We start from the raw sequence: 22,349 nt of genomic DNA on the forward strand, positions 1-22,349 counted from the left end.
AGGGAAATTGAATGATCATTTAAAAATACATTTACATGTCCTGTTTGGTTTTAGATATTTTTATTGGAATGTGCACTTTTGTAAAGTTTTTTCTTGGTTTTGCTCTTGAATTTTTCTTCATAAAGCAAAATTATAAACATAAGCAATATTTTTTTTAATTCTGATAAGTCTCTTTGAAATTTGCTTCTTTTGGGTTGTTTTTTTTTAAATTCCAAGATAATATGGTTAGTATATAGGTAATCCTTGACTTATGACCACAGTTGAGCCCAAAATTTTTGTTGCTAAGCGAGACCTTAAGTGAGTTTTGCCCTATTTTACAACCTTTCTTGCCACAGTTATTCAGAGAATCACTGCAATTGTTAAGTTAGTAACATAATTGTTAAGTGAATTTGCCTTCCCTGTTGAATTTGCTTATCAGAAGATCACAAAAAGTGATCACATAACCCTGGGACCCAGCAACCATCCTAAATATGAGCCTGTTGCCAAGCATCTAAATTTTGATCACGTGACCATGGGGACGCTTCAACCGTCATAAGTGTGAAAAATGATCATAAAGACACCTTTCTCAGTGCTGTTGTAACTTTGAATGGTCACTAAATAAATGGTTATAATGCGAGGACTACTTGTACTAATAAGTCATCCATTGCTTCTATTAACATAGGAAAAACTAGGATATAGGATTGTGGCCTAAATCTACTCCTTTTCACATGACTGTTGCCTAAAGTACTTGGTTTTTTACAGTCAGGCTAACTGCTTTAGCGGCCCTTCTAGCTAGTGAGAGTCAATTCTTAGTCACAAGCTGCTCTTCTGTATGATTTCCTGAGGAAGAGGCCTCCTCTAAATTTTTCCAATAAGTCAGAAATATTTTGTGGATACAACAGTTCTCTCATTACTTCCTCATATTGCCCAATGTATCTCTCTTTTGTAAGCTGGAACAATCTTTACGTCAGTAAACACTCAGGGGGTCTGCAGGGGGAAAGCCCAGAAAGTCAAGTTGGTGGCCATAACTGCAATGCACATTAAAAAAAAAAAAAGCTAGGGCTTTGATGACAAGGTTGTGGTCACCATCCTGGCTTGCTAGTTTGGTTTAATGGTTAGAAATGGGGAGATTCATAAGTTCTAGTCTTGTCTTAGGCACAAAAGCTGGCTAGTGGACCTTGGGCCAGTCCCTCTCTCACCCATAAGAAGAAGGCGGGGGGGGGAACCACTTTTCAAAAACCATATCAAAAAAACAGCAGAGACTCGTCCAGACTATTGCCAGGAATCAAGACTGACTTGAAGGCACAAAAAAGAAAGAAACAACAGCAATAACACACATACAGGTAACAGTGAAAGAGCTGAGAAAGGGGGATTTGGGGACAAGGAAACCCAGTGTTTTTTTTGATGACCTGCAACTACGACGGTCTTAAACCCATCTAGGTTAGCAACAACGCAATCCTCTAGATATCGTAGGTTGATAAAGAGAGCTGTGATGTCTAGTGTCATCCAAAGAGCTATAGGTTCCTCACCTCTGAGGTACAGTCTGTCTCAAATCAAAGAAAGTTTTTGCTGTCATCTGTCAGTCATGCTAATGTAAAAAGGGATTTGGGGGGATTAACAAAAATTGCTGATATAGTACTATTTTCTTTATTGTTCTAAGACACTGATAGTTTTTACATACACATACTGTAAAGCTAACCATGGTTTGCTTAATTATGGTTTCTGAGTAAACCTTAATTGGCAGAACACACTAAGGCAAACAACATTTTCACACCTCCCCCGAGTTCAGCTGAGTACATGGCCTTGTGTAAAATAACCAATGGAACAACCTGACTCCAGAAGCGGTGAATGCTCCAACACTGGAAGTTTTTAAGAAGAGACTGGACAGCCATTTGTCTGAAATGGTATAGGGTTTCCTGCCTGAGCAGGGGGTTGGACTCGATGGCCTTCCAACATCATTATTATTATTATTATTATTATTATTATTATTATTATTATTATGCCAGAATATAAATGTAAATAAAAAAATAAATAGCAAAAACTCCTCCAAATTATCTCCTGGTGAATACATGGAGATGTCCATGCATATGTCTTGGTCACAATATGGAAGTGGTTTGCCCTGCCTTCCTCCCAGATTTTTATTATTTATATTGTTGTGGTTATGGTTCATCACACAGTCAGCCACATGTTCAGACTGCATTTGGCTTTTTTTGTCCGTCTCTTGAGTCCTTCCCAAGGACCTGGGATAGGCAGATTTTGATGTGTGATGGTGTTAAAAGTATCATTGCAGGATGCAAGCTGTTCCAGGTAAATCTGCCCTTTGCAATTGACTCATGGTGAATTTGTCAATGCCGGTGGTGTTCAAGTGATGCTCCAATTGTTTTGGGATTGCACCCAAGGCACCTATTACTATTGGTACTCCCTTTGCTTTTGTTTGCCTTAGTCATTCTATTTCTATTTCGAAGACTTTTTATATTTTGTTATCTTCTCCAGTTCTTTTTCTTCTCTTCTGCTATTGTTATTATTATTTCCCAAGCTAGCTTACAGCTTTAAGATTCCTGAGTAGTTTCTCATCCACATATTAACAAGATCTGATCCTACTTTTAAGTCATCAGCCAAGGTTGGCTAACTTAGTGCCATTTGAAGAAGCTTGTGCATCTTTGATCTTTCCCAAACATTTTGCCTCCTTTTCAGTGCCTCTCTTCTCCATTAGCAAGAAATATGCGTGATAGAAATTTGGTCAGAGCCAAGTACTGTAGCACATTCACTTCTTAATTCTTCCCTCTTAACTTTTCAACAAATCCTTTTTTAAAAGCAAAGATCATATTTTATCTCTTTTCACATCAATAGCCACTTTTCTGCCTCACTATTTCCCAAAGACAGATTTTGCTAGGTAGGTAGATTTTCTACCACTGATTCCTTGAGAGGGAATCAAATCCTGATTAATTCAAACTTTCCATATACAATCTTGACATTTTCATGTCTGCTAACTCTTATCAACAGACAATAGTGATTCATTGTTCATCTTTGTTCCTGGCTATTAGACTTGCGGACATTATGCAACATCTGATTCAAACCATCTCATTTCAGTTTGGAAAATCAGGTCCAATTTGATACAGACATTAAAAATGAATTATCAGATGAGGTCAATCCAATTCCTGCTTCTGAATTTAGTGATTCAATCAATTCAGGAGTTCAGATCAGCTTTCCAGTGCTATACTGATTGTCTGCTTAGGTCAGAGATTCAATCAAATTGTCATCAAATCACATTTATGAATAGAGCAATCAAACAATCTTTATTTCTATTCCATGACAGACTGCCATAACAGATCTCTTTTACCCCTTGCATTACCTCTCTCGCACCTGCTTCTGATGCCCTTGAATTATCCAACATATTTTAAGCCCACTCTTTTCCCAGCCAAATGTCACCAATATATTTAGTTAACAATTCCCACAACTCATAACCATTCTGCCATTGTTTGCTATCTGTGAATGATATTTCACAGGCATCTCACATATCTGAGAGTGCTTCACAGTCTCTGGTGCTGCTATTAAGTTTTATGAGAGCTAGAAAAGCATCAGTGGAACAAATGCATTGCTTAAGACCTTGTTGGCAGAAGCAAAAATAGGGTTGAAATGAGGGGTCCTTGGTGCTCTCTGAACTTGCTTGTTTTCTTGCAGGCGTTTAATTACCCTGACTGGATAACATCATCAGTGCTAGTAAGGAGAGCTGTTTGCCAGTTTGTGTGGGTGGGAGCGGTCTAGGGATTCTTTGGTTGGGCTGTTTACTAATGACTCTTTGGCAATTTCTTGATTGGGGTATTGCTTACTTGATGGCTGGTCTGAAGTTGACCTTTTAGTTAATCTATGCTGATCAGAGTGCTGATTACCAGTGGAGAGGTGCTGGAATGTTTTTCTCTTTGGGGCTAGCTGATTGTCTCTTTTGCATAATATATAGATGTTGTTAATATCTAGGTTCTGCTGATGGCTGATTTTTCAGAGTGCCAGGCTTCTAAAAATTCCCTGACATTTTTGGATTTGGCCGGATCTAGGATGGTCACATATACAAACCCAGCCTGTCTGCCTTGATTGGGAATAGAAGCACCCTACTTGGGGAAACCCCTATGATCATTATCAGCAGAAGTTGGTAGCTCACCAGTTGCACACTGAGGCTGTTATTACAACCACTTCCCCTCAGGAATGGACATGATGTACTATGTGAGTTACAGGGCATGGAAGGAAATGGAAGGGAAAACCCCATCTTTGAAGGGTGACATGTGCCGTAAACTACCAGTGGTGGGCCTTTGGAATGGCTAACATCCCACCTGTTGACTTAAAACGTCTGTGCTATCAGCTCCAAATCTGTTAGCGTTTTATTATTTTTAGTTGTTAAACAAATTTTATAAGCTACGGAGAGGAGAGAGGAAGTAGTGGGTTGTAGAAAACAAATGCACCTTCTTCCTCTGACTCTGGTAACCTCCTTATATAATACAGGGTGGTATGTGTGGAAACTTACAGATCTTCTCCAGCTAGGCTAAATGACTCTTTTCTTTTAATTTACAACTTTTAGTATGTCCTCCCAATTCATAGCAGCCAGCATTTTACCATCAGATCGCCTGTTTTCTTCCCGCCAATGTCACTTTTAAAAGGAGAAAGTGGGATGGCAACAAAATGCTATAATATGTCTTCTCCCCATCCACACAAAAAAAAAAATTATTGTTTTGGGTTCCTTCTGAATGTGGAACCCTATTCTCCCAAAGAAAGTGGGCCATTGGGGTATCTCAGGCCATTAGATATGTTTAATCTGCAAACAACATATTTCCCAGCCACATGGCAATTCCTTTTTCTTCTCGTTTGCATTCTTTCCAGTCTAGCATAACATTGGAAAGACATTAGATAAAGGAGCCTGCAACTCTGTCCATCTATTGTTTAAAGTCAGTGTGGTAAGTTTCCAAAAATTGGACCGAACGTGACCAAATTGTGAGTAGCGGGGAGAGAAGCTGGCAAAAGAAATGTTGAATTTGAAAACAGATCCAGCTGAGATCTGCAGAAAAAATAACCCAGAAAAATAAATTTCCCAATGCATCTTCCTAGGGGTGTCTCAGAAAGTTGCTGCCTCCACTATTCTAAACCTCCCTCCCTCCCTCTTGGTCATGCGACTCAAGGGTTACTGAAATAATTCCAGAATCCCTGATCTACAAACTTTCCCTCCCTTGTTTTAACACTTATTTGTTTAAGATTGCTATTCCAAGCAGTATTGATAATAGAAAAGATGCTGCCAACGCCTCTACTACTGCTGTCTCACTATCAGGATCAATTCCGTTTACAAATATATATTCTCTGAATTTATAGATGCTTTTTCTTTAAGTCGTCCAGTGAGATGTATGAACCCAGTTCTTGTGATCTATAGACTCTGATTTACGGCAAGAAGTCTCTAATGTTCCTGAGCTGGGCGGGCCCATTGGAGAATTTTGAGAGAGTATTTTGGTTATCACAATATGATTGTCGTGGGGGGGGGCTGCTTGTTTAAAAATGGTTGCAGCATGGGGACAACAATACACCAGTGCAAATGTCCACCCATTAGTAAGTGCAACAAAGAGATTGACAACAAATAAAGGGGGCTGTTAACTGCATGCCTGGAATAGCGGGCATGATCTAGAAATTTAAAGACTATATTTCTATAAAATGAGATTAAATTAAATTAAATTGAGACCCTTTCAATGATAACACTGCTTCCTCTCCCTAAATTATCCACTTTACATTTTTTTCATACAACTAAACCAGCCAATTTCAACCTGGTGTGCTGCATTCCATTTCCCATAACGGATTTGGAATTATAAAATTTGAAATCCAATATAGGTATTCCTTGACTCATGACTAGTTGCTTAGCAACCATTCAAAGTTACAACAGACCTCCCCAAGATTACTTAGGACTCAGATTTAAAGTTCTGATGGCTGCCCCCCCCCCAGTCCCTTGCAGTCAAGTGATTGCAGTTTGGGTGCTAGGCAACCACCCATATTTACAGTTGTTTTCAGTGTCCCACCGTCATATGACTGCAATTTACAATGCTTTTTTGGTGGAGATTGGTGTTTATTTCTGGTTTCCAACAAAAACATTCACAATGAATGGATGGACAGTAGATTTGCTTAATGACTGCCTCAAGAAAGGTCGTAAAATTAGGCTTATTCAGGGGGTAACCCCTTTAACCACTAGCATGATTTACAATCATAATCCTGGGCTCAATTATGGTTGTAAGTCAAGGACTACCTTTATGTCAGGAAGGCACCGTGTAGCTTCAGCTATTCCTGCTCTGCCCTGTTATTGGCTAAAACCTGGTTTGGGGATTTCCATTTGGTTGCTTTGATTTCCTATTTGATAAAAAGAGTCGTCAATGACTTTAAAAAACCAGCCATTGCCTGTTTCTCTATAGAAGCAAGTGACCACAAGACAGACACATAGGCAGAAAGGAGGTGCTGCCCAACAGGCTGGCATGATTAAGCAAGAAGGAATTTCCAAAAATGCAGCATCACAACTGGCTTTCCAGAACAGTTGTCAGTGTTTCCCCTGTGTCAAGCAGAGGTCAGCAGTTTCCTGAAGTTGGGACCAGTGTGGTTGTGTTTCTGTACCATGCTAATTTACCCAATTCCCTTGGTTCATACAACCTCTAAGCTGTGAAGAAAATGCCCTATTCCAAACAATCAAATTGTCCTCTCCTGAGTTGTACAACTCCAATTCTTCAAGTGGAAAGGGGGACATAACACTAGTGGTGGGATTCAGCTAGTTTGCACCACTTCAGCAGAACCGGTAGCTAATTTTTTGTTGCCCAGGTCCAGAATGGACTTCCGGAAGCGGCATCCACACAGAGAACTGGTTGTTCACATATTTGAATCCCACCACTGCATAATATTGATGGCTATGTGATATATCCCTCCTCCCCAGGATGCTGTTAGAAACTGGCCAGTGATTTATTTAGTAAATGATCTGATACATTTTCAGTGTGGAGATGAAGTTCCTTTGCAACCACAGTTTTCTTAATATTATGGCTTCAATCCACAATGAGATTTCTTCAGGATTTAGGTCTAGATTGTGTTTTGATCTGAAGCCCCGATCTCAACTGGGAACACAAAAATCTTTGAAGCAAAAATGCAGATGCCTTCCATTTACCAAGAAGTAATTTCCAATAACTCAGCACTACCTACAGGTAGGCAGCTGGACTTTTGGAAAAGAGAGATTTCAGATTAGAAGGTGTGGAAGTCCAGAACGTAATACATTAGAAATTAAATAGCGCTCATTATTTGTTTTCAGATGACCAAATACCATTCATTCTTCAGTTCTCACATGTACACACAAAGGAACTCACACAGGCATGGTGATTCCATATTGCCACTATTATTTGAACAATTTGATGATGTAGCATGCCTTCTCCAACTTGAAAACCCCTATAAAATTTCCAACCAGTCCCCTCCAAATAACAAGGCAATGACTGATGTTATCAGGCCAGGTTGTATGAGAATAATAATCAGTGGTGGGATTCAAATATGTGAACAACTGGTTCTATGTCTGGATGCCGCTTCCGGAAATCCATTCTGGGCCTGGGCAACAAAAAATTAGCTACCGGTTCTGCCAAAGTGGTGCAAACCGGATGAATCCCACCACTGATTATAATAGAATAACAGAGTTAAACGTGGCCTTGGAGATCTTCTAATCCAGACATGTCAAACACAAAGCCCGGGGGCCGGATGCGGCCCGCGAAGTGGTTTCATGTGGCCCATGAAGCCATCCTGGAAACAGTGAGGGAATAGCCCCCGCTGCCTTGGCCCTGGCCCAGGGCAGCCGGGAGCCAATGTACAATTTTGTGGTGGCTATCTTGGCACTTGCCCCAGTGGACCATGCCTTGGCACTTGCCCCGGTCCCACCCCTTCTGCCAGAGACCCTCAGATCTGTCCCACTCCTGCCCAGGCCCCCATAGGCACCTTTGATGCGAATGATGTAGAACTGGCCACGCCCACCCAGTAGGCTGCACCCACTCTGGCCACATCCACCCGCCCCACCCCCAGAGCAACTGCAATGCTGATGCGGCCCTCAGTGAAATTGAGTGTTCTAATCCAACCCTACACCATTTCAGACAAATGGTTGTCCAATCTCTTCTTAAAAATCCTCCAGTGTTGGAGCCTCCACAAGTTCTGGGGGCAAGTCATTCTGCTAATTAATTGTTCTAACTGTCAGTGGAAGACACTATAACAGGGGTGTCAAACTGCCGGCCCGCGGGCCAGTTTCATCATACCACAGCCGCGCCCACCCCATTGCCGGCAATGGCGAAAAAGCTCCGATACGTCACGCGACGTCACGTGACGTCGCGAGTTTGACATGCCTGCACTATAAGCTTCTCTTTTACAACCGCTTGGCAAGTTGGCTATTGATGACCTTTGAAATAGACTGGGAAGCAAATGTCAAACATACTTGGACTAGAATATTCATTCCAATTGCAGAATCCAATCTCCTAGTTCTTAATCTTCATTACGAATAATCACCCAGCAGGAGATAGATGTTGGGAGGCAATTGAGGTCTGAAACACTAAAAGAGTGTTAAAAAGAAAAGAAGAGAAGAGAAAGGTGCTAGATTTATCAACTGGTGAATGTGAGCAGATAGCGCCACCTTGTGACTGAATTGAATAAGAAAGCCAAATAACAGTTGTTCAGGGCTCAATTGTGACACTTTCAATAACAACATGAAAAGTTTCTTCCAAGGACAAATAAAAATGGGACAAGGGTTCAAGACTGGTCTTACTGTTAAGGAAGAACAAAGCAATGGCCTCAAGTGGAAGATGCTGGGCAATGCCAGTCACACAGCCCGCCCTGAACCTTCAGTCTGCAATGGGGAAGGGAAGGAAAATGGAGAAAAGGATTAATTCCTCTCCTGTGTGTTTCCCCCTTCAAAGATGTCATATAAACGTTTAATATTAAAGATCAATAGAAGAAAATATTTGTAGCTCAGGACTGAACCACCCCAAATGTTCTCAGCCTAACACATAAGAGATCTGAGAGCTATTGCCCATGATCTGAACATTGATCTGGTGTTGTGCTTCACTGGCTTTTGTGGCAGAATTTTCGTATTTGGATTCTGATCCTCTAAGGGAGGGTACATAATCCAGAAGCAGTATGCAGAGACCTCCTTCTGCTCTCCAAAGTCCACCAACCTCACACTGCAAAAATGCTGCCCTTTTTGTGGTTGTTTTTATTATTGTTCTGAAACAAAACAAACTCCAATAACTGTCTGATAGGCTTAAGGTACCTATAGGCAGTAAAAACAGTGCTCTCAAAATTAATCAAGCAAACAAACATGTTGTCAACTTGGGGCTCTCTGCTCAAGAGACTGATTGACTGACTGACTGATTGATTCAATTTATAAGGCCCTCCATCTCAGACACATGACTCTGAGTGGCTAAAAAGAAATAAAAACAAAGAAAAAAGCATCCCAACAAAAGCATAAATAACGTATTGTATATAGTTCCTGAGATAAAAAACAAATTAATACAATCAATGTAACCAATATATAAATTCAACTACACACCCAGAGCCCTGGGCTCAGTAGCAGAACCATAAGTCTTCTAAGGCTTATGAAAGCAGGTAGGGTTGGGGCAAATCTAATCTCTAGGGGGGATAATGTTCCAGAGGTCAAGTGCCATGACAGAAAAGACACTCACCCTGGTCCCACCAGATGACACCTCTTCTTTGAAGCAAAACCTCCATCCAGTATCATGAGTCATTTTGGTTAAGAATTCAGCCAGAATATGGGTGGCTTTCTGATTCTTATCACCAACTCTGAAACAATCACCAATCTACTAAGAAATCTGCCAGAAACTAGCATGACTCATGTTTCATGTTTTTCTCTTTTCCCTCAAAGTTATCCCTGCTTTCCAGCAAGGTTGAAGAAGGAGTACAACTTTGGGTCAGGCTAGCTGCTTTTAATGAGCATCAGTGCCTAATATATCTTGAATGCAACCAGATGGAAGTATCCACTGTGGTCAAAGTTTAGCCTTTGGAAAAAGAACCTATGATCATCCCTGGCTTCCCATGGAAATGCAGATAAGAGCAAACTTTGCAATTGTGTACATTATTAAGGATTTCAGGCTCATGCGTGTCAATTGGGTTGGTGTTAAATAGGCATACAATTATGCAATATGGATGCTATGTTCCCTTACTTGGAAACAGCTTTACCTGAAGACAGTAAATTAGCTCCTGTGAGAAGTAGCGACAGCCAACAACATCTCACAAGATGGGCAGCATACAAATCAAACAAACAAGCAAACAACGGATTAGGAAGGTGCTTCTGTTGCTGCATTACAGTTAAATGACTATATGTCAGAGAAAACCAACCTTAGGCCTGTTATGCATTTTGTATTACAGCTCTCATAAACCCTTGGTATTTGCAATGCTTCCAATGCTGTTGGGAGTTGAAACCTAAATTTTCTGAAAAGTACTTTGTTCCCTTCCCCTTTCTATATTCTCATTTCAGTGTAAAGACAGGAGAACTCTAAACAGCAGCTTCTGAGTAACTTACATCAGAGATGCTATTGCTTCAGGGGTTCCCAGAGGCAGCTGAGTGGCTACTATGAAGATAAGATAAGGAAATCAGGAGGCTTGTGGCCTGATCCATTTGGATGGCTTTCTTGATTTAAGTTGCGGGGGCTTGTCCTAAAGAGGACAGACACAGAGATGAACTTTTATTATAATAGTAAAATCTAATACAAACTAAACTTAGCAAAAGAAATGAGAATAGAAAGGAGTAAAAGATGCAAAAATAAAAACAGAAGAAAAAGAAATGTAGTAACCAATAATACAAAGAGAAAAGAAATATATAAAGATGTTATTTTCACATTTAACAAACACGGTGGGAAGAGCTGGAATTGTGGTTGTTAAGACAATCAAGTGGGCCTTTCACTTAATGATCACAGTGACTTATAACCATAATTCTAGGTTCAATTGTGGTCATAAATCAAGGGCTACATGTAGTCTATACATAGAAGCAGAGATCATTACTAACATTGTTGATATTGTGGGTACTATTTTCTGATTTCATTCTTCAAAACTTTCCTTCATTGTTAGAACACTTTGCAACATTTTGCACGATTGTAAATCTTTTCTCTACCTAATAACATTTGTCCTTTCTATGGTCCAGTTTTTGAAATGATAAAATTGCATATCTTGGTTTTGTCTTGTATAAACAAAAAGCAATCTGTTAGGTATGAGAGGTATAACTGTTCTTTCTAATTAATTCCAAAATCCTATTATAAATTTTCAATATTTCAATTTCATCTGGATCCTTAGTCCACTTATAACATTTTAAGATGAAAATCTTATTTTGCTTTTTGCTGTGCATTTTCAGATTCTTTACATTCTTAAGTTTATCAGCAAAAAAATTTTTCATTCAGGATTGAAGGCAGATTCCCCTGGCGTTTTCATATTTATCAACCTGAAGGTGTCTAATAGCTTAGAAGTGCTAAATAAGCCATTTTCGAGACTGATTAGAAAGTGAGGTTTGTTTGTGTCCTTTAAAAGCCTCCACCACAGCTGCAAACAAGATGGCTAATCCCTGCTTCTCATCTTCCTGCTCTCAAGCCCAGTTCTGTGGTCTCCTCATGAGAAGCAGCCATCTAGACCACATGCGGATGGTCTCCCATTTTCTCCTTATCCAGAAAGGTTCCAGTCTACTCACCAGTTCCTTGAACTTTGCCACAGCCATTGTCTTCATTTTCTCAAAGCTGTCTTCAATTTGCCACACCTCCTCTAGAAATGTCAACCAGGACATTTTAACCATGGTATCAAGATCAGCTAAAATGTATAAATCTCCACTAAAATGTATAAATCTCCAGTTCAAAGGCATTCTTCTCTCCACAATGCAAAATACCAAGACAAACCTAGGGAAGGGAGGTAGTTTTGTTATACAAGATTATTAATGGCACAGATAAGCAATTTGGGATTATGCTATAGCTAGCTATGTTAGAGACAGAGAAAAATCTCACAAACTAAGAATGCGGGCTCAGAAAATAACATCCAGAGGGCAAAAAGTGGTTGGAAAAAATCCCAGAGAGACTGATCCATCTCTCTTCTTGAAAGACCTCACACAACCAAGGGCAAAGGAAAATTGCTCATTTTATTTTTGTGTAAGCAAAAAAATAATGATTTGTTAACATCTGGAGTTCTAAAAAAAAAAGAAAAGAAAAGCAGAAAGGAACAGATGGTATTTTGCTATCACCTGGCAGTGTAAACAGGGAGAGGCATTCTGATCTAGACAGATATCACAAAGAATTCTATAATTAATTCTCAACTAATTAATCATTCACCCTACTTTAAAAAGTACCCATGAAATCTGCAACCAAAAGGAGGCGGGATCAGAAAGATAAGGCAAGGAAGCATCTCTTGAAGTTGCAAGGATCTCCTGTTCTTGTATAAGGGGCCCAAGCAAGCCTCCGACTTTTTCAAATTCTGTACAGTTGGCTACCTATCCGCAGCCTTCAAGATTATTTTGGGAATTAAGCTAAAAGAAACAAAGGGGCTGCTGTTCGCTTTCTAGTTTGCTTGGATCCTTAAGGGGTGGAAGGGGTTGATGAAGAAGACAGGAACTGGACCTGAGGAATATAAGCACCTCTTCTGTAAGTTCAGGATCAAGGAGGCAGCCATGATGCAACTGGTGGACAACTGAACATAACCATTGGGCTGCCAAGAGAGCGAAATATGCATTGTAACCTCACAACATGAGCTCCATCCTTTCCTATTTGCATCACCATGTTGCATCTATTTGCAGTACATTGTTCTGTCCCCGTTCCGACCCACACACCCAAACAGCCAGCCGAGGGTTTAAAGACTTCTCCAGACACCACTTCACCGATAAGAAACTTGGCAGCAGCTCCGTAGCTGCCTGCCAAGACCTTTTTACTCCAAACACACAGAAACAAAAACAATACACACAGTTTAAAACCACAGCACACTACTTTGCCAGAGATTCAGCTTTTGTCCGTCACAGAGGTCCAAATGGCCACCACCACCCTTTTATAGCCTGTGGGGTGTGGTCCAGTGACTCAGCTTAATCTCTGGCACGTCTCTTTTTCTGCTGCACACGCTTATCGCTCCTACGCTGGCGTGGATCCAGCCACAACTTCTCCTCCTCATTATCCGACACACCTGGCTCCTGGCCAATCTGAGAAACACCGGGCTCCTGGTCAATCTCTTCTCCGTCGGAAGACACCTGAGGCATTGCCAAAGAGGAGGGTCCTGGAGAGGGAGGCCTAGCTATCTCCTCTCCTTCATGTTCGGAGCCTTCTTCCTCCGATAAGAGGGGCTCACAAGATGGAGCCACAACATACATAAGAGATGAAGTTTGCATTGCAATGCTTATTTTGTCACTTGCTTTAACTTGTCCATCTATGGATGCACAAACTTTTTGTAGCTGGCAGATGTTTATTTTTGCTTATAAAAGTTGCCTGTCAAATTATTCCCCATAGTTTCCTTTCCCCAAACTGTCTTCCCTCTCTGCCACATCTAATCTGCACACAAAAAAGGGGGGGCACTCCACAGAAGGCTCCTGACCCACGTGGCCGATGAGCTGCAGGAAACTTGATTCACTGGTTATCTGGAAACATTATACCTCTTTATTCTTGGAAACACATTCAAACCCATAAGTTCAAACTGAGATGGACTCCGAGATAGCTAAGCTAACCCCCTCCACAAACATACATTATTGCCACTGACTTGTAATTTGCAATGTGCTAGGAAAGGAAATTATTAAATAACTGGGGAATAATAGGATCTGTGGCATAAAACAATTGCAAGCTTCTACAATCCTCGTTTCGCAGACAGCAGAATAAGATATTCCTTGCACTGTAAGAAAAATATTGGATATTCTAATCGAATGAAGCAAACTGCAGCTGCAATTTCAGTTTGAAATGTTGAGGGGAGGCCTAATTAAAACCCTTCTTTCTTCACTCTAAAGCACTCTGGAGACCTAACTGAGTCTCTCTCTCCTCAGATGCTTTTTACAAGTTATTAAGCTCTCCCCTGAACAGTTTCACACACATATATATACAAACAGACACATAAACACAGTCATTCAAGCAGTATCTACTATAGACTTTATAACTATCAAGGGAGAAGCAGCAGGGGTCTTCTTTCATTTTTGCAGACACATATTTCAATATGAAATGTGTTTGTTAGTATTTGGTTGGCTTTATCAACATGAGGATAAGACATCCTATTCCTAAAGCAGCTTCAATGCGTTGGCACATTGGGACACTCTGATTGTAGAATGAACAAAATTGCTTGCATTTCTCATCACTTGAATGTTGATCAGGCTGAATAGGGAGGGGTTGTTCCCAGGCTACAAAGGCAAAACATTTGCCATTTCTCTCTCTCTCTGTGTATGTGTGTGTGTGTGTGTGTGTGTGCGCGCGCGTGTGCATGTGCATGTGTGCTGTGTGTGTGATATGTGTGTGAGAGGGGGAGAAATGCTCTGTGTTTTATTCTATATTCCTTTTCAGGTAGCACAAAGCTAATCCAGTTTACCCTCTCATGCAGATAGTTCTTGATTTGCAATTGCAGTTGGTACCAGAACTTCCATTGCCAAATGATTATTGATTCACTCCTGGTTTTACCACTATTTGGTCACTGAGAAAATTATGTGGTCCTTACGTGAATCTGGCTTCCCTAATTGACTTTGCATGTCAGAAGCCATCTGGAAAAAAAAAATCACAAATGGTGATCATATGACACTGGGATGCTGCATCTGCCATTAAATACATGCTGGTTGCCAAGCACCCACATTTTGATCACATAATTGCACGGATGCAGCACTGATTGTAAGTGCAAGGACCGGTCATAAGTTAATTTTTTTCAATGCCATTGTAACTTCAAATAATGGCTAAATGAGTGGTTGTAAGTCGAGATCTACTTGTAGTAAAAGATTGGCCCTGTGTAATCGTGAATGCGTGACTTGTTGTCCTCTAATACTTTTGTTACAGTAGGCTCCATTTTGATGGGAGTTTTGTGTGTTTTAGAGAGCTTCTCCTCAACATATTGGAGAACCTCAATTCTTTACAAACCATTAGGACTGGAATTCAAACCAGGATGCAGGCGGCAGATGTAAAAAAAAGAGGCAGAACTGCAATTACACAGCTACAACCTCCAGATTGACTGTTTTTTTTAACTCCTCCTCTATGTTGGATGCCCCTGAATCCAAAGACCTCTTCTTGGTTAGGTTGCTTTGCGTACTATTTTTTTTTTTTTTTTAAAGCATTCTTTGCTTTTGAACTCAACCTTGTTCAGTAAATAGCATCTCTTATTTTCAAAAGACAGCTGCTCAAAACACTGGTGCTCCTTTAGTGTCAAACTTTAGTGCCAAAGCCTTTTTTTTGATATGCTATTATTTGAATTGTGGGCTAATATGGGCAATAATTAACAGGGGCTGTCCTTGGTGCTGAAAGATATCATCCATCTGGGATAAGGAATCCTAACTACATACCAATATGCTGTACGGCAGATTGGGAAATTCATTAGCATCCACTGAATTAGTACAAAAGTGTATGCCACCTTTTCAATTCTTCATCAAGCCAGATGTAGCAAAACTACACCCCAAAAAATGTATTAATTGAATGTTAATTACAGCATTGTTTTTTTTTTTCAGATTAGAACCAGTTTGGTTTATTGGTTAAGACAGCAGGCTAGAAACCAGAAGACTGTAAATTCTGGCCCCACTTTAAGCATGAAAGCCATTTGGGTAACTTTGGACAATCATTCTCTCAGCTCAACCTACCTCACAAGGTTGTAGTGAGGGAAAATAGGCGAAGGAAGAAATATTAGATATGTTCACCACCGTGAGTTCTTTGTTTAGTAGGTAAATTAGTTTACAATCTATCTTTATTATGTTTTTAATAAATAACTTAAGGTGGTGAACGTACCTAATACTCCTTCCTCCTCCTATTCTCCTCATAACAACGACCCTGTGAGGTGAGTTGGGTTGCGAGAGTGATTGGCCCAAAGTCATCCCGATGGTTTTTCATGCGTAAAACAGGACTAACACTCAAAATCTCCTAAAGGCTGGTTTAAAAATCTTTAAATATCTATTTTTTAAAAAAGAAGAGAAGTAAGCAGAAAATTCAAAATATTAGTATGGATGTTTAAACTATGAAAGGAATTTAATAATTTGAGCTGTGGTAGGAGCAGAAAATAAAGTGCAATGTAATATGTAGAAACCAAGCAGAATATTCCAGAATATCAGGCACCAACGTAAAGAGGCTATGGTGACACAGAGACTTGCATCCATATCGTAAATGTGATTCATCATTTTTAATGAGGTCCTGTTTGGCATGCATCGCTTCTATGAGCTTGTCTTTTTCCCACTCAGAAAACACCATCTGAACAATTATTCACAAAGAAATGATGAGCCTGGTGTGCTCCTCCGACAGTGAATCGTGTATATGCCTTCATACTCTAAATGTAAATCTTTTCAGGGCAAAAGTGATCTGTGTCTACAATATTAACTCCAAGCTTCCAGTATCATTATACTGTGCTTTCAGCACACATTTGAGTTTTTCCTAAATCCCTGGAATTATTGTTTCAGGTATGTGATGAGAATGAGTGGACAGCATGAAATAACTTTCTGTTGCAAGGGGGAAACACTGTGATGTAATGCTGATGTATTTTACTAGCTCCTCCCTCCCAACTAATTGGGAAGGCTGGCCCTGGAAGATACCCTATCAGAATCGGGGTCCTGATATGAAAAAGGTCCTCCCACCATCACTTATCAGTCTAAAGCAGAGGTGTCCTTTATGGCTGGCTGGGGAATTCTGGGAGTTGAAGTCCACAAGTCTTAAACTTGCAAAGATTGGGCACCCCTGTACTAAAGAATGTGGAGACGATCTGAAGAAACACTAATAGAGAGAAAACAATTGGTCTTACTTGATCCTTAACTGTTCATAAGAGTCTTTTCCAATGTACTACAGAGTATAATCCAATGCAATACAAAGTTGGGTATGCACATTTGTACACCAAGTTGGAATTCTTCTCACTGAATAATGAGGGAGTCAATCAGGCTCACATTAGAAGGAAAAAAATCTACCTCCTTTTGCTGCCTGGATGGATGGCTAGTTATGATAGCTCCCCCACCTCTACCTCCTTCATGACAAAGAAGTTATAACTTCTTCCCTGAGGCAAATTCATTCCCCAGGAGCTGTCAATCAGCAACTGCAGGCTATGGATGAGACTGATCCCTTATTTGCCCCTCTTTCTCTTTTCTTTTTTAAAAAAAAGCATTATTGCAGTTTAATTCAGTTTATTATGATCATAACTACGTTTGTTGCTAATTATATTAAACATTTTCCTCCTCTCTAGCTTTTTCGTTATCATTGTAACTGTGAACAGTCACTAAACAAGATGGTCATTAAACATGGATTATCTGTACCTTCTTTGAGATCGTTATATCTGTGTCAATAAACGTTTGCTCCTGACATTCCAAAGGAATTGTCAGTTGCCATTAGATATTCTCAGATGTATAACCTCCAAATATGGATTAGAAAATATCAACATATTTAGATTGTTGCTGAAATGGATAAATTAACTTCTTGGATTAGAAAAAAAAACCTTATCTACACTTATTGCTGACTGGAAGCCTCTTATGGACTTTATGTATAAGGAAATTTTAAAAAATGAACTTGTAACTTATGGTTTTGATGATTACACAGGATAGATTAACAGGATAGATAGAAAAGAGGGTAATGTGGTGTAACTTTAGAGACAGAGGTCAAAATATATTTGTAATTAATGTCTATGAAGATTCTCAGTCATCCAGATCATGGTTGCGCAAAAGGTGCTATTTTAAAAGGCATGTCCAGTTGCCTTTTGAAATAGCACCTTTGGAATATTTGTACTTATAACTGCTGTGAAATACATCAAAAGCCACTTACGGACTCTTTATCCTTGCTTACTGTCTATTAATTTATGTTAGCTTTTACTTTTTTTGCTTAAAAGTTTCAATAAAAACTACATTTTAAAAAAAGAAAACATCAAAATGATATTGTGTCATAAGATTCTCAAAGTATGCCACATATTTAAAACTTAGATGAATTAAAAAGTAAAAATAAATGACGCTACCATCTTGAATTCAATTAGTTCTGTTAAAGGAGATTTTAGAACTTCTTAAAGAACTGCTTCTTAGACGTTTGTTTCACTTAAGTAACAGGGTCCTGAATAACCTTGCTGATGGTCTGGCCCAATTCCTATCTTTGAAAAACCCTGGACAATAGGTGAAGTACCAGGTTATTGGAGAAGAGAAAATGTTCTTATTTGCAAAAAGTGAAACGGAAGAGGTAGAAAATTTCAGACCAGTTAAGTAGAAATCAGCACAATTGGCCAGAATACTTGTCACATAAGTTTTGTTTGGGGTACTTTGATTGAGTAAATACTTAGTAGATAGTGGAAATCATGTGGACATAATATATCTTGACTTGAGTAAAGTGTTTGAAAAAATGCTGTACCACATTCTCATTTGTACGGTTGATATATATATATATCAACCGTAATATATATATATTACAGCTAGCTTGAAAACAGTGTCAAAGATGTCCATCAATAATTCCTCATCAATCAGGAAAACTATCATTGTATAGGGGTTGGCTCTGGGCCTAATACATATCAACATTTTTTTTTAAGTTTTGGATGAGAAAATAGAAGGACAGGGAACTTCTAATACTTGAATACTTTTAATACTAGAAGTTAAAACAGGATTAAGTTAAATTGTTATTTTCATCACCATTCTCTCCAATGAAAAAAACAAAATGAAATTTAATAAAGACAAATGTAAAATTCTTCACATGAACAAGAAAAGAAATTGGGTGGGGGATATTTGGACTGGAAACAATATGTGTGAAAATGATTTGTAATTTATCACAAGCTACAAAAGAGTCAGCCGTATGCTCAGTTCTGGCATCCTAGTAAAAATTCAGAGTAAATAGAACACGTGTAGAGAAAGAGGATGATCACAGGACTGGAAATGAATAATCTTGAGAAAATATTTAGCCTTCAGGAAAGTTGATGTGGTGGGTGGAATATGATAGCAGCATTTCGTAAATTTAAATAATTAATCATTAAAAAATTAAAATAAGCAAGAAAATGGTAAGAGAACACCTATCTGACCTTGACGAATATAAATCACAGGGACCCGACAGATTACATCCCAGAGTTCTGAAGGAGCTGGCAGATGTTAACTCAGAACCATTGCACCACATCTTTCACAAATCTGGAGCATCGGGGAAGTACCTGAGGAAAAGGGCTGATGTGGTTCCCATCTTCAGGAAAGGGGAAAAAACAGACCCAGGAAACCATAGACCAATCAGTTTAACATCAATACCTGGGAAGATCCTAGAAAAGATAATCAAAAAACAGATTGCGAACTACTAGAAGCAAACAAAGTTATAACTAGTAGCCAGCATGGGTTTGTTAAAAACAGATCATGCCAAATTAATCTTATTTTATTCTTTGACAAGTGACTAAACTAGTAGACCAGCGAAATGCTGTGGACGTGTATACTTAGATTTCGGTAAGGTATTTGATAAAGTAGACCACTAGGTAAGCTAGAAAAAGGTGGATAGACAACATCACCACCAGATGGATCTGTAGCTGGCTGGCAAACCGTACTCAATGAGTAGTCCTCAATGGCACTACATCCACATGCAGACAAGTAAGCAGTGGGGTACCACAAGATTCCGTCTTAGGCCCAGTACTCTTCAATATCTTCATAAATGACTTAGGTGAGAGAATTGAAGGGGAACTCATCAAATTTGCAGATGACACCAAACTGGAAGGAGTAGCCAACACCCCAGAAGAAAAACTCAGCATCCAAAAAGATCTTGACAAACTTGAACAATGGGCCCTACCCAACAAAATGAGTTTCAATGTGGAGAAAAGCAAAGTTTTACATTTAGACAGGAAAAACCAAAGGTACAAGTACAGATTAGGCGAAACCTGGCTTAAAAACAATAACTGTGAGAGGGACCTTGGAGTCCTAGTGGATGATCACTTGACTATGAGCCAGCAGTGTGCAGCAGCAACCAAAAAAGCTAATACAATCCTGGGTTGTATAAACAGAGGCATAGAATCAAAAACACACAAAGTATTAGTACCGCTTTATAAAACCCTAGTAAGACCACACCTGGAATATTGCAACCAATTTTGGTCACCATATCACAAAAAAGATTTTGAGAGTCTGGAAAAAATTCAGAGAAGAGCAACCAAGATTATCAAAGGCCTGGAGACTAAAACATATGAAGAACGGCTGCAGGACTTGGGTTTGGCTAGTCTAAAGAAAAGAAGAAATAGGGGAGACATGATAGCAGTATTTCAGTATTTGAGGGGCTGCCACAAAGAAGAGGGGGTCACGTTATTCACCAAAGCACCAGAGAGCAGGACAAGAAACAATGGTTGGAAACTGATCAAAGAGAGAAGCAACATGGAATTAAGGAGAAACTTCCTGACAGTGAGGACAATTAACCAGTGGAACAGCTTGCCTCCAGAAATTGTGGGCGCTCCATTGCTGGAGATTTTTAAAAAGAGACTAGACAATCACCTGTCTGAGATGGTATAGGTTCTCCTGCTTGAGCAGGGGGGTGGACTAGAAGACCTCCAAGGTCCCTTCCAGCTCTATTCTATTCTAAATATTTGAATGGGTATCACAACAAAAAAGATCTGGTCTACAAAATAGAAAATCTGGAAAATTATCTTTACAGGAAAGCAGAGTCTGATTCAATGATAGGAAAAAATGCATTAACAATTGTAATCAACTATATAGAGAAGTGGTGAACTTCTATTCATTGGATGCATTCAAACAAAGCTGGACAATAATTTAAGCAGAATGACAGGATAAATAATGACCAAACTAGAATGCCAGTCAATGAAGGCTTCACGATCTACATCAGCTTTGATGTAGTTATCTTTCTGTCATGGTTTCCACCACGTTAACCTCTCCATCTACACTAGAGATTTATCATATACATAAAAAAAAAATTCTTTCAGACGTCCAACTCTTTGGGCACCATTTTCAGGACCAGATCCAGGTGGTTCCTTTTTACCCTTATTATTCATATGAAGAAAAGTTTGTTCCAGATATTTTCTCATCTTGCTTCAGATCTATTATTAGCTTGCTTATTCATGTTTCCATGAATAATTCTTTAGAAATTTAGTCATAGTTGCATATCTAGCTATGGGCTTTTTGAGATAATAGCAGAAGCAGAACAATAATCTTTCAAGTTTCTTCTGTTTCTCTTCTATCTCTGAAATATCTCTGTTGTATGGATGGAAGGAACCCACATCATCTTCTCTTCAATGACCCTGAATCACCCTGGAACTATATCTCTTCAGCATCTCAATAAGGCCTAGCTCCAATTTTACTTCCTAGCCATTTTCCTTCTTCTCCAGTTCCAAGACCACTACAGTATTAAATAATAACAATAGAGCTTGTACATGCAGTAGACCAAGAATTATTATCTACTTTCACAACTGCCATTAGTTGAGTGGAAGGAATTGGGAATTGAGGCTAGGCTGGGCAGGAAAAACACCTGGATACACATCCATAATGAGCTGCTCAACAGAGTGGAGGGAATATAACTGTCCTCTCCATAATAAAAGATGGAATAGCAATGAATTGTATAAATGTTTTGTTGTGGTTCCAAACAAAGGCACTGAAAATAATAGTTTATGAGAAATGGCATGGTCCAGATATTGCCCACCTGTTACTGTAAGATGATCCAAGTTGCCTCTCCATCCCTCAGAAATATATTGCTAAGAAAAAAGACAAGTAGAAAGCTATTTCATTATCATTCTGCAATTTCATTATCATTATCTCTTCTTCTGTTTCCACCCATCCTCTCTTTCATAGAAAAGGTTATTGGTAACATGCTCAAAGACTGCAAAGACTTATAGGAGAGTTCAGCTTTTCTGGGAAGTTGGATTGTTCTCTCCATCCTTTGGGACTATAATGGAGAAATGTAATGTTTTTGACTAATTTGTTTATTTGGAATGAATCCTAATTAGTTTTAGGATTAGTGGGGAGAACAAATCATGTTTTAGGTCATAGTTATGTAGAAATATTGACAATTCAAATTGGTTCATAAACTCTTTTTTTTTTTTTAATATAAAATTTTTATTGTTTTTATCATAAAAAAAAGAAATACATCACAGATATTACACAATGTTATATCCCATCCCCCCACCCCCCGGACTTCCCAAACCAACCTAGGCTAATATTCAAATACAAGTAAACAAATATTAATATCTCTAACTCCAAAGTCTAAACTTAAACAATCCATCTCCTCCGTATTAATAAAAAT

This window comes from Protobothrops mucrosquamatus, unplaced genomic scaffold, assembly GCF_001527695.2.
Source record: "Protobothrops mucrosquamatus isolate PMUCROS unplaced genomic scaffold, P.Mucros_1.0 scaffold555, whole genome shotgun sequence".
Taxonomy (NCBI): domain Eukaryota; kingdom Metazoa; phylum Chordata; class Lepidosauria; order Squamata; family Viperidae; genus Protobothrops; species Protobothrops mucrosquamatus.